Source organism: Falco biarmicus, chromosome 13 (assembly GCF_023638135.1).
Source record: "Falco biarmicus isolate bFalBia1 chromosome 13, bFalBia1.pri, whole genome shotgun sequence".
Lineage (NCBI taxonomy): Eukaryota > Metazoa > Chordata > Aves > Falconiformes > Falconidae > Falco > Falco biarmicus.
In genome coordinates, this window is record NC_079300.1 from 10,495,591 (window position 1) to 10,507,788 (window position 12,198).

The 12,198-nt window shown below is 42.4% G+C and overlaps 1 protein-coding gene across 6 annotated transcripts in view; it reads right to left on the reverse strand.

Moving 5' to 3' along the window:
• MCF2L2 (MCF.2 cell line derived transforming sequence-like 2) overlaps positions 1 to 12,198 on the reverse strand; it is a 181,064-nt gene that overhangs the window by 145,541 nt on the left and 23,325 nt on the right. The window lies entirely within an intron of this gene.

The following is a 12,198-nucleotide window of genomic DNA, read 5'->3' on the forward strand; positions in this document are numbered from 1 at the left end:
CAACTAAAGATCATATCAAAACATACACCAGGCATTTCCTAGCTTCTGTGCTATTATTCTTGTGGTCTTAACAGTTTTAACTATTTTTAATTGAAGGGGCAGTTACACACAGCTTCTCAAAAAAGAAAAAAGATTTATTGATCAATCAGTATGATGTGAAAAAATGCCAGTCCTCTACATGGGTCACCAAAGTTGAATCTTCGGACATACCATGCAGTTCTTCATTACTTTGGCTAACTGAATTTGCCAGGACAATTAAAATGTGAATAAGGATGTGATACTAGAGAAAAGAAATCCACCACAAAACCAAAACAAATAAAATAAGTCAGTTAATCTACTCCTGGTTCTCCTCTTAAACTGGCATAAATTCAATTCCTAGCAGAGACCAGATTTGCCGCAGAAGAATTAGGCCTTACAGTTTTGCTTCCCAAGGTTTTCTATCAAGGGGGAGAAAAAGAAAAGCAATTACTACAGCCATCTGTCTGACAACTTCTCCTCCCTTCCAGACCTCTAGGGAATGTAGCTGCAACTGTGCTGTCTAATCTATAAGGGAAAGGGGAAAGCCGTTCAGTTAACGCTTCATAATTCCTCGCTCAAATGAAACATGCTTGGGCTTCCCCACACACACTTACCTATTTTACTTCTCACCAGAGCTGCACGTGTTCCTGCAGCAGGTCTGGAGCACAGCCCACAGGGCGCTGCCTTCCAAGCTACACCAACCACAGCTAATAAAAAACAATGAATATAATCATGTTTCTTTGCCTCTTCTCTGAGCAGATTGAAACTAGTATACATGCTCATGGCAATTAATAGTTTCCAACAGTGCTGGAAACATGACCTACTGGAGCAAAAGATTGGACTGGGCCAAGCAGATTGACCCAGCAGTGCCTGCTGCTCCATGAGAGACAACCAAAGGCAGCCAGCCGTGACAGGACACTGGGGGTTCTTTGGTTTTTTAGTGACTGAATGCTACAACTGCCTGACCTTCTGTTGACAAGAGGAGGGGGTTGCTTTAATCCCCGCTCTGAAGTCACTAAACTTGGGTTACAAATTTCCAGAGCAAAGTTCCTATCTTCTTAATGGCAGCCTAGTACTTAATTTACAGGAAAAGACAACAGCTGGAACTGAAAATAAATCTCCACTAAAATCTCAGAGTATATTGGCCTACTTCTACTGTGTGCAAGCTCAGTCAAAAACTACCCTCACTGCATTCAAATAAAAAATGTGGATTTAGCAGAAAATCAGATTGCTGGTGTGATGGAAAAGTCAGATAGGTTAAGCATAACGCCAGAGATTTCCTTTTAAGAGCATGAAAGGACACCAAATGTATTGTGTTCTTATTCTTAAAAAAAATAACAAAAGGCAACACACAAATCCAGAGTTTGAAAGTTGCAGAGTATCTACAATTAAAACATTATCCTGTGTCAGCTTGCCATGAACGACAATAGTTAGTTAAGAGTCTAGCAGAGCTAAGCTACATTTCAAGAACTAAACACACTAAAGAGACAAAATTGCATGTCTTCACTGATAAGTTTTAGGCAGGCTAAAGGATTTGAAAATATTCTGTCCCATCAGAACTCCCAATACCAATGCTTAAGAAAAACATTTCCCCTCCTGAAGGCCAAAAAGAACTTCAGAGTTATTAAGTCAGAGAAAAAAGCTCTTATTTTTGGTTGTTTGGTTTTTAAAAAAAAAACTGTTTATTTCCTTTCTCACCATTTGTGCCCTTTGTTTACTTTTTGAACAGTTTTGTTTATTCTTTCAGCCCAGACAGAGCAACAGGAAGATCAGTCACTGATACAAGCTGGCTGTACTACAGACTGTTTGCATTAAGAGGAACTAAAAATCCAGCAATAAACAGAAAGGAAATAAATCCCCTCCTTTCTCTTTACTCTTCTGCACATTCCCACCACTTATCTTTTTTTGCTAAACCATGTTGAGTCAACTGAAAACTAAGCCAGGAAAAAACGTGGTGTACACTAATGTGGTAGAAATCTGGACAAGCAAGGTTAGGAGCAAGACTTTGACTGTCTTGAGTGATGCAATGTCAATATGCTCTGATCCCTTGAGAAGGGACCATGGTGTGGATGGAATTGCCTTGCAAGCTTTCCCAAACAATGCCCATGAAAGAAAGAAAGGTTAGAAATGCACACCTTGCTCTGAAAACCTCAAAAACCTGTGATCCTCAGTGTCTACCTGGGCAGAAGTTGACCTACTGCCTGATGTGATCTTCTACTGCACAGAAGATCTGAAGTTTTCTCCTTTTGTTATGCTAAGTTGCAATCAGTATTTCCAAAGCATTCTGTGCAGCCTAATGAAGGATGTACAGCTTTACCTGAGCTTTGCTCTGCAGGGACATGAAACATTTATTCCAATTTTAAGTCTTTCAGCAATGATTGCTCAAATTACTTTGGATCACTGCATTTTTCAGTTCATCTCATTCACTACATTTGATGTTAACGTTTAACATAAAATACAGGAGTGGAGAAGTCACAGATTGAAAAGACGTGTTTAGTGGTTGTGTTCTCCCATGCTCCAGCAGCAGTTACTGACTTAATTTAAAAGTTGTTATAGGTAGGCATAGCATCCATTAGGAACCTACTGTGGCTGATTTGGACAGGGGTGAAGGGAAAGCTGTTTATATCAAAGAACCGAAATCACGTCTTCCCAACTGGAAATCCCCTCACTTTCAATTTCTTGGGTAGGTATATTGGGCCACTTCGGTAACTGGAAAATCTTACCACTCTAAAGATGTAAACCCATTAACATACACCTGTGCTTGAAGTTTACTCAACGAACAATTCAAGAGAGGCTCGGCGGCGACCTCCAAAGGAGATGTTTGAATACTGACCAAGTAACAAGGCAGGGACTACACAGACAGGCAGGCATCGAGGCAGCAGAGACACGGGAGAGTAATTCCCAGATATTTGCGGGTCAACGTTGCCACTGCATAAAGAGACATTTCTTCTAGCTTACACTCAAGATCACACCAGCCATTAGCAATCTGCAAGGACTTTTCAAGGACTTGCTTGCAGTGGCTTTCAAGTCAGAGAGTCCAGCATGCTCCTTCACAGTGGAAGTGCAAGTGAACCATAGGTTTTTTTAATCCAAACCTGAACTTCACCCAGGCTTTACATCCAGGCATTCAGGTGCTTGCTAATTCAGCAGACCCCTCAGGCATGTGTGTAAGGCAAAGTTAAGTTTATGTGCAGCTGCACAGAAACTGGAGGACATGTACATATGCTTGGGGTACTGTTTGTTAAACGTTTTAACTATGTATTCATCTAAATCTAAAATGATAGTAGATGGCCAGGAAGTTCAGATACAGAATTAAAATCTGAGTCCAGGGAATTCTGAGTCGGAAGTAGCAAAGTTGACATTTCTCAATCAGGCCTATTTATAGCTTAAAACTCAATTATCCACTTCTGTGTCAAATTGGCAAGCAGGCTGTTACCAACCCAGGCAGGATGGGTCCCTGCGCTTTTATATGCAGTGCTGGTACTGCTAACACGCACCCGCTATAGTTTATTTCAACTTTCTAATCCAGCTTCAAAAGATTTTGGTATAGACTTCCTTGAGTGAACAAACACATATTGCCACTTTTTCCATTTAACCACTTCTTGAAAACCAGTCTTTTGATGTTCTTGTTTGGCTGGGGGTTTTTTGGTTTGTTTTTAAAGAAAGTGTCTTAAAATTGACAGGTGAAAAAAGTCTCTCTCCTACGTAAGTAAAGTAGAACAAGTGAAAATAAGCCAGTGTTTTGATTGACTGTTTATACGTTCTACAAAAACATATTGGTGTGTACAAATTTATATCTAGAGTCACACAATGGATTTTGACAACTACTTATTGTCAGAATGTTCCATACATTTATGCACACATCTGAGAATCCTTGATTAATAATCCCCATAAAAGCTAAATTGCACAAAACAATATAAAATTCTTAAAGCATTACTCTCAGGGTTTGGTTTAGGTGACTTCATATTCCATACTGTTAGACTTTTTATAATATTCCTGTAAAATCATAAGATATAGATATGAAATTATTAACAAATCTTCATTATACATTATGAACTATCTATAATTAAAGCGATAAAGAAACACACTATACTCAGCAAATCATTTTTTGTTAGACAGATATTGCTTGATTTCACTGAGCATACACTGCAGTATTAGAGGGGGGATGTTATATCCTGCTTTCTATAAAACAGAAGCTTCCCTAATAAAAAGGCATTAAAGGCCAAGGTCTCATCTCAGCATCACCTTCGAGATATTAATCCAGATTTACAGCACCATGGCACAGCCCCTTGCCTAGTTCCTCAGTAGTAAAAACTTCTTCATGGTTTCTAATTTTTGCCAGAGAAAAGTTAATTCATCTTCTTCCCAAAAATCTGTGCTTCACAACAATGCTGGATTGCTAGAGCATAAATTCCTGCTCAGAGAACACAATGCAACAAAAGAAGGTTTCACATTTCCACATTGTCATCTTAAAATCCATCACGAATAACAAAACCCGCATGTGCCAAACTGCAAGGCTAAAATACATTCACTACAATACCCTGACAGTAAGCTAATCAAGAGACATGGCAGACTGTATGGCAGGCTTCGTTCCTTCCTCCCCAGAGCTTGCCAGTAGTTTTACAGCTGAAACAATTATCTTCGAAAAATTATAGCCACTGGCTCTGCTCCAAACTATTGCATCCAGCAAAATCATTTCAGAGCCTATTCATGTAATTTTTGAGTGACCACTCTGCTCCAGAGCTGAAGGACTGTTTTCTTGCTCACTCCTGAACAGAGGCCAGTTAGCTCAAAAATATTTCCCTGGTTACTGCCATTGGAGGCAATGAGCCATAGCAGCCATCACTGTTGCCAGTAGCACTCTGAATATATATCTCAGTAAAAGGACAAATACTGCTCACAGCCAACCTCTCTGCCTGAGGAGCCCCAGCCACCCCCCCAGCTGCCTTCTCCAAGCTGTCTCCACCATCTCAGTTCAAATGCCCGTTACAAAAAGCAACAGAAACACACTGCAAGGCATGACACCTCCCCTTTAGACCCACACACACTCACAAGCATGTGCCCTCCTATGTGTCACAGGCTGGCTTCTCTGCAGTCTAGCTGTGGTAATGAGTTTGCAAGAGGCAGAGGGGAGGGATGGAGGAAGGCAGCCTTCTGTGGAAGCAGTCCTGGATCTAACCAACGGTGCACCAAAGAGCTGACGCTCTCCCAGAGGGGACTGCACAAATTGCTTAGTAACTGCTTCAGTGCAGACCACAGTGGAGACCTCTGACACACATCATACCCAGAATTTAACCCTCCCCAGCTCCCTCCCAGGCAGCATTCCACTTGGACCCTTAGCCACTTCGGAGGCGTTCACAGCTTAGCACAGAGGTACATCCTAACAAGAGACAAAACAGATTCACTTGCTCAGACAAAGGCATGGAAAAGGCTCTCATTAAAGTAACTTCAAATAGTAGAGTATTCAAGGCCAAGGGAAACCAACAGCACTGCTCTGAATAGCTGTCTTGGAGTACTATCCCAAAGGCACACCCACACGCCAAAGCATAGTACTGTTATTTAAAGACAAAGGAGAAGACTGCACAAGACCTATGAATTTGGTTGGAAACAGAACAACAGCTCTTGAACAGGAGATAATCTGTTCTTCAGGACACAAGTTTGCACAGTGCACAAAAGGAGTACACATGTACTTTCACATTGGCATGCCACTGGTAACAGGGCACCTATAGCTGTCTGAAGCAATACTGGGTCACCACTTCAGTATTAGGTTTGTTGATAAAATTGTCCCTTTAATACCACAAACCCTAGTAGCTCAGTAACTTTAGATACAAGTCATTCTTTACCTAGGGTACACTCAGGGCAGCTGTCCTCTACTAGATATGATGTAGCAGTAACATCGTGCTTCTTCTCCATGTCCTGCCATCAGTCAGGCTCAAAAAAAGACAAGGGTAATTAATTTTATAGATAGGGAAACTGAGGCATGGGGAGAGGTATTCAGGTCACCAGCCAGCCTCAGTTGCCCCCTGCCTGTAAAATGAGGAGCCCAAAGTTGTCTATACAGACAGGCTATTGGAGTGGATCCGTCTTAAGGATCACACAACCAGTGTTTCCATCCTTCCCCTATCAGCCAACCAACACAAACCATCACAGTGTTTATAGTACAGCATGAGAAAACTAACAGAATTTTATATGTAGTTACAGATAAATGCCAAACCAAAATAGAGCATCACCATGCTAGGTATGAGGTAAGTATGAAACCTTAAGACACCTGTAGGGTTACAGACAGGTACTACTAGGGGGATAAAGGTGGACTACAAGAGCAGCAAGATGCACAGTATGTTTTTACATTGCATTTTCTTTCCCCAGCCTCTCTTAAACTGCATGCTAACCACATGAATTTACCAGCTGTAGTGAGTGTGTAATGTTACTCTCTGCTGCCCGTACTGATATAAACTTTCACATATAACCAATTTACAATCAAAATCTGTCTCACACTGTAGATGTGTTTTGCTCTCAGGTGGGGATGCTGTGGGTGGAAGATTCACCTCCACCTCTGTTTGGACAGTTAAACAGCCTCGTTACGCACCGAGACCCAGCTCATCTCCTGTGGGAGCCCCAGCTCACAGCAGAGTTCCCCAGCCAAGGTCAGTGTAGTGCACTGCCCTCTCCGGGCAGCATTCACAACCTGCCTGCGGAGACTCATCCACTCTAGCAGCAGAGGTGGAAGAAGCTCCAAAGCGTTATGGACAAGTGTCACATCAGCATAAGCAGTTGATAAATGCACCAGATTACACTCTGAAAAAGTCATTTTAATCCTCTGTGTAGAGATGCTGTACCAGTAGCAGATCCAGCTGTGGAGTTAGAAGACTAAACACTACCCTGCAAGTGAACGTAGATCACTAACTTTATGCTGGGTTCCCGAGATAGAGAGAAATGAACTCACCATAGAAGAGGCACCAAGAAATTCCTCTCGGTCCACTACATGCTCAAAGGAAAGCTCATCAGGCAGCACTTCCAGTTTCATAAACTAGATTTACAAGTTTTAGACATTTTTCATTTGCATGATTAGTAAAGGTAATTTCAGTGTGCATCTGTAAAATGTCTTTGCCAAGCTGAAAAGGCTTAATTGTGCCACTCTCAGTAGAACAATATTTGTACTAGTCAAATATTACCCCATCAGCATACAGCATAATGAATAGACTAATGCTGAAGTTTCAGATTTCATTACTGGTAAGCATCTGCAGTACATATGGAAGTTTACTTAAAAAAAAATAAACCCCCCTGATCTTCAGCTGCTATAACACACCCCAGTTCCATTGAAATAACTTGCACCACTCAAGCATCTGCCCCCACAGGTTTGTGTGTTCACACCTATGGGTATGGGTCCCAACAGATGACAAGGAATGGCTCATACCCAAGTGCCTCTAACCCAGAGATCTTCCTCCCAGATTCTTCCACTGCAGGACCAGGGGGGGCCGCTAGGTTCATTGTGTTTGACTTGTTGAACACACAAGAAGTTCACAGAAATTGGATTAAACTAGCATTTAGCTCTTTAATCTTATGTTAAAGACTCCAGGCAACTGCAAATCCTCTGTTTCCCCTACAGCTGGCCTAACACAAAGAAATTGGCTTCAGTTTCAAAGTTCTCACTTTAATTTCCATCTTATTGTGGTTTTGACTTAAAAAATTGTTAGTTGCCCCCAATTTCATCCTTTCTCTGGCAGATCTCCCTTCTTGAGTCTAGTGGCAAAGGAAAAAATGGAACAAAGTATCCCATTCCTTTACCTCTTTACATCTCACCTCAGCTTTTCCCCAATGCTAGCAGAGGATGACCTTACTAGTTAACAGTATCCTCGTTTCATAATCAGATCTTTAGTCATGTAGACCCTGGCTCCTCAGAGGCCCCTACAGCAGCACACTGTATCAAGGTGGTGACTCAAGAGTTTAGACAAATTGCCTGAATTCAGCAATGCCCAATTTAATGACTCACAGGAAAAGGTTCTGCATATGAATAAAGTGATGTCTCTGTGGAGAACAGAGCTGCTGACACATCCTGGCTTAGAAAGAGGGGGGTGGGGGGGTGGGGAAGTGTTTGGTCAATAATTCTTGTCTGTTGTAAAAGCCTGGATGACTTTTTTGCTTGCCCTTGAGAAATGGAATGAACTAATGGTATCAGAAATCTGTGCAACAAGACATTTGGCATAGCCCAAGTATTCATATAGGAGACTGGGCTGCTACAAACAAGCTTTAGTTATCATTCTTTTATACTTCAGCATGAGTAATTCTGCTAGATAACATCCAGGTGGTGAAGGAGGAGAGTCCATGGCTCTGAAACCTCACTGGGCAGGCTAATCCACAGCAGGACGCAGATAAGGAAGCAGCACAATTTGTACACAACATACTAGCACAGCAGAATTGGATCTTTAAGTGGGGCTTAAAGGAGCAGAACTGGCTGAAATTGGACAATAAGCTCTGTGAGCATAACCAGGAAGAGCTCTGCACAGATCCTCTCCAACCTCCCTGTACATTCCACTGAAATCTTCTCCCCAGTTTACACTGCAATTTAGGCAATACAAAAAAAGCAAACTGAGCTATTATCTTGTGGTAATAAGTCCCACAAGTTAACAAAACATTACCAATTACAGCAATCTGTCTATCTGTGTTTAATGCTTTTCCATTTCACCAAGTTGTTTCTTATTCTTTTGTCGTGGGAGGAAGGGAAAAACATAAATACCCAGAAGACCTCTGCTATAACTTGCCCTCTGAGAATTTGTTCTCTTGATCTTCTCAGTACTACTTATCTCTCAAAACTAATTTTAAATGGAAATCAAGCTATGCTTTCCCTATTTTCATCACCATTTTCTAGACTTTTCTGATTAGGTCAACAGGGTTTAGTATAGCTCAATAGCAGCAGACCAGGCTGCATATCAATGGGAACAGGTGAAAAGAGACAGAAGCATCTAAGATAAGGATCTTTTCTTAGAAAAACCTCTATGGAAAACAGTATATCTTATTTTAGCTATTTTCTTTGCAGTGAGAGCCAGATTAAAGTTATCCCAGGTTCCCTAGGTAGCATTTTACATTTAAAAGAATAGATATTGAATGCAAATACAAGAAAAATTGAGCTATGCACAAGGAGGCACTGTGACTGAGTCTCAAGGGGTTTAGAAATACCTTCTACTTACACTGAGGATTTCAGTCTTTCATGCAACAGTCACTTTCCCCAGTAACCAGCACCTTTATGGTAAGGTCAGCATTTCTCATTTATTTCAGTATTGAAGGTGGAGAAGCTCCAAGAAGTCCAATAAATTCCAGCCTGAACTCATTCAGCTGGGATTTCCTTCCCAAGATAACACTATAAATCCTTAACTGCTCTAAAACTATTTCCAATACTTAGTCCCTTCTTCTCCCTGAACAGATAGATCTGAAAAACCGCTTTTCTTTTCCAGCAGTAAGAGAGACACAGCAGCAGAACTGAGAACAAGCAGCCATGATTACTGGGCAGACCGAACTGCGGCATGCCTCTGTCCTATGGAAGAACAAAATCAGTACTCTGTCAGTACAAGAGGCATGTCCCCATTTTACTGGCAAGGAGAGTCTTGCCTGGTTTTGCAGCAACAGCAAAATCCTGAAGAGCCTCAGCAATGAGCTGCATTCTCCTTAGTATCTGCAGATTCATTACCCTGGTTTATGCAGCCACCAGCCTTGAGCACAGATGAAAAACACACATTTATTCATTTTAAAATATATAATCTGCATGCAGCCTCAAGCTCCACAGCATGCAAAAATACAGTCTAACCAGCCAATGCTCATCCATCCATGTAAAGCCCCAGTAGATGTGTGGTCCCACTGGAGGACACGAGCATCACAACAAGGCAGACTAATTAAAAGCATCTGGGGACAGAGGGGGCCAGTTCAGCAGGCAGTGTCCTCAAGCATAAAAGATTTTAACCAGCAATTGGGTAACATGAATAGTCATGTCAGTGCTGAAAAGGTACATGAGCCACTGTACAAAAAACAATGCATTTCATGACAAGAGGCTAAGCTTTGCTTTCAGCTTCAGTGTCTCTTTTGTGAGGAACTGAAAGGGCTACTACAAGAAGGATCAACTCTGGACTGGAGTCCCTGCCACATTTCTTGCCTGGCTTTCTGGGGGCTCTTTCCCCTCATATGTCAGTTATAGCACCTTGGAGCTGCAGCTCCCAGGGAAAGTCTCAAGGTCATACACTAGTACTCAAAATAGCACCATTTGTACATTAGACCACAGAGGGGACTTCAGCACCCATAGGCCAGCTCATACAGCAAGGTCCTTCCTCTGGCTGTTACAGGGAAGCAGGGCTGTGGAGCTCTGAGCAGTCATCACATGGCCATAGCATAGGGAGACCATCCTTCAAACTGGCCCCCCACAGCAGCACTTCCTTTCCATAAGCATTCACTATTTTCACCTCTTTACATGAACAAAAAGCTACAACCACACTTTCAAATGCTCACCAAAACAAATAACATTGATTCCAAGGAAGCTTTGAACTTGCATGATCCAGGAGCTGGATTAGCTTGGCACAGCATTGTTTGCTATGGGGTACTGCTGATGGCAGGTAGGTTACCTGCGGGTCACTGCAGGCCTGACCACAACCACATGGTCTCTATTGCTGCTGTAGTTACCTGGGTGCCTTCCATCTCTTCTCATTACAATATTTAGTACAAGAGATAAAATTGCCACAGAATATTCACAGGGCTCCATAGATGTGGCCTGTATGTGAAAAATGCTTCATACTTTGGAGCGCCTGAAGTACTGAGTAAGCACTAGCCAATTAGTCCTTAACAATGCTCCAGTTAGGTCTTTACATTGCACAAAGCGTACCCCTAAGGGAGAGTCAAGTCAGAACATGCCACAGAGATCCTGCATTGGCCACTATGTTTAGACAGAGCCAGCCTGAGAAAGAGGCACACATCCACCCCTGGAGCTTGTCAATGAATTTTTGCTAGTAACAAAGGGCTAGCAAGATGGGGCAGATAAAGTTCAAGTCCTCCAGGACAGACCATTTTTCTTTCCCTGTGTTTATGCAACACCTAATGCAAAGGGAAACTGGTCTAAGCTTCAAAGGATAGTCATAGCTACATCACCAGGATCCAATATTTATGGAGGCGGGTAATTCCCACTTCTTCCACCTCACAGATCAGAAAATTATGGCCAAAACAACACAGGAGATGAGTACAGAGTCAGTTCAAAGCAGGAGAAAAGAACCCAGGCAGTGGTGGTGGTATAAATTCCCGTGCCACCTTGCCAGCTCCTTAGCCCCCTTCTAACATCATCACCGCATGCAGAGCTGTCACTGGTGTATTCTCACAGAACACAGCTCTGATGCACGCAAGCTGAAGGAACTTGACCCCAACAATAACCTAACTTCTGCCCCTCCTGCAGCCTCATTTGCCAAATTTAAAACACACACAGCAAAGATGCTTTCTGCCTTACAAAATGGCAACAGGCTCAGACCGATTTGACACACTGTTCTCTAGCAGAAAATTTTTTTCCAAAGGATTTCCGCCCATAATACTATGCCAGGTCATCTCTCAACAGGAGAAGCAGGGACAGAGTTTCCCTGGGAACAGTAACCATGGCAAAGCTCTTCCTAGTGTCTTCCCTTCCCTACCTACAGGAAGAAAAAGAACAGCAGATGCCTGAGCTCTGCCTCCAGCAGGCCCACAGGCCCCCAAAGCCGTGAGCAACCTGGAAGCACCTGATCAAAGAGTCAGGAAGGAACTTCAATTAATTCTGTTCTCTCTTGTACTCAGATACCAGATATTTCTGCCATGCTACACAACCCTGAATGCCTCGTTACAAAGACTGGAACTGGAAACATTAGAGTTACTGAAAGGTCAGCCAAATACAACACCACATAGGTAGGCACTGAGCCCAAAAATCAGCACGGGTAGATGGCCAACAGAAGCAGAGGTACAATGGACTGGCTTTGCAGTTTTCAAACCGTGGCATTGTGCATTAGAGCCCTATTAAAGAAAGCATCTGCAAATCCCAATTTGTAAGCAGTAGCTGCCAGCAGATGACCTGCTTCTGGTCCACCTCTTTTCTGCAGAATATTCTCGATTTACCAGATTGAAATGCAACTCTCTTATGATTTAATTGGCTCTTCAGCAAATAAACAATTCAACCTGAAAGTACAG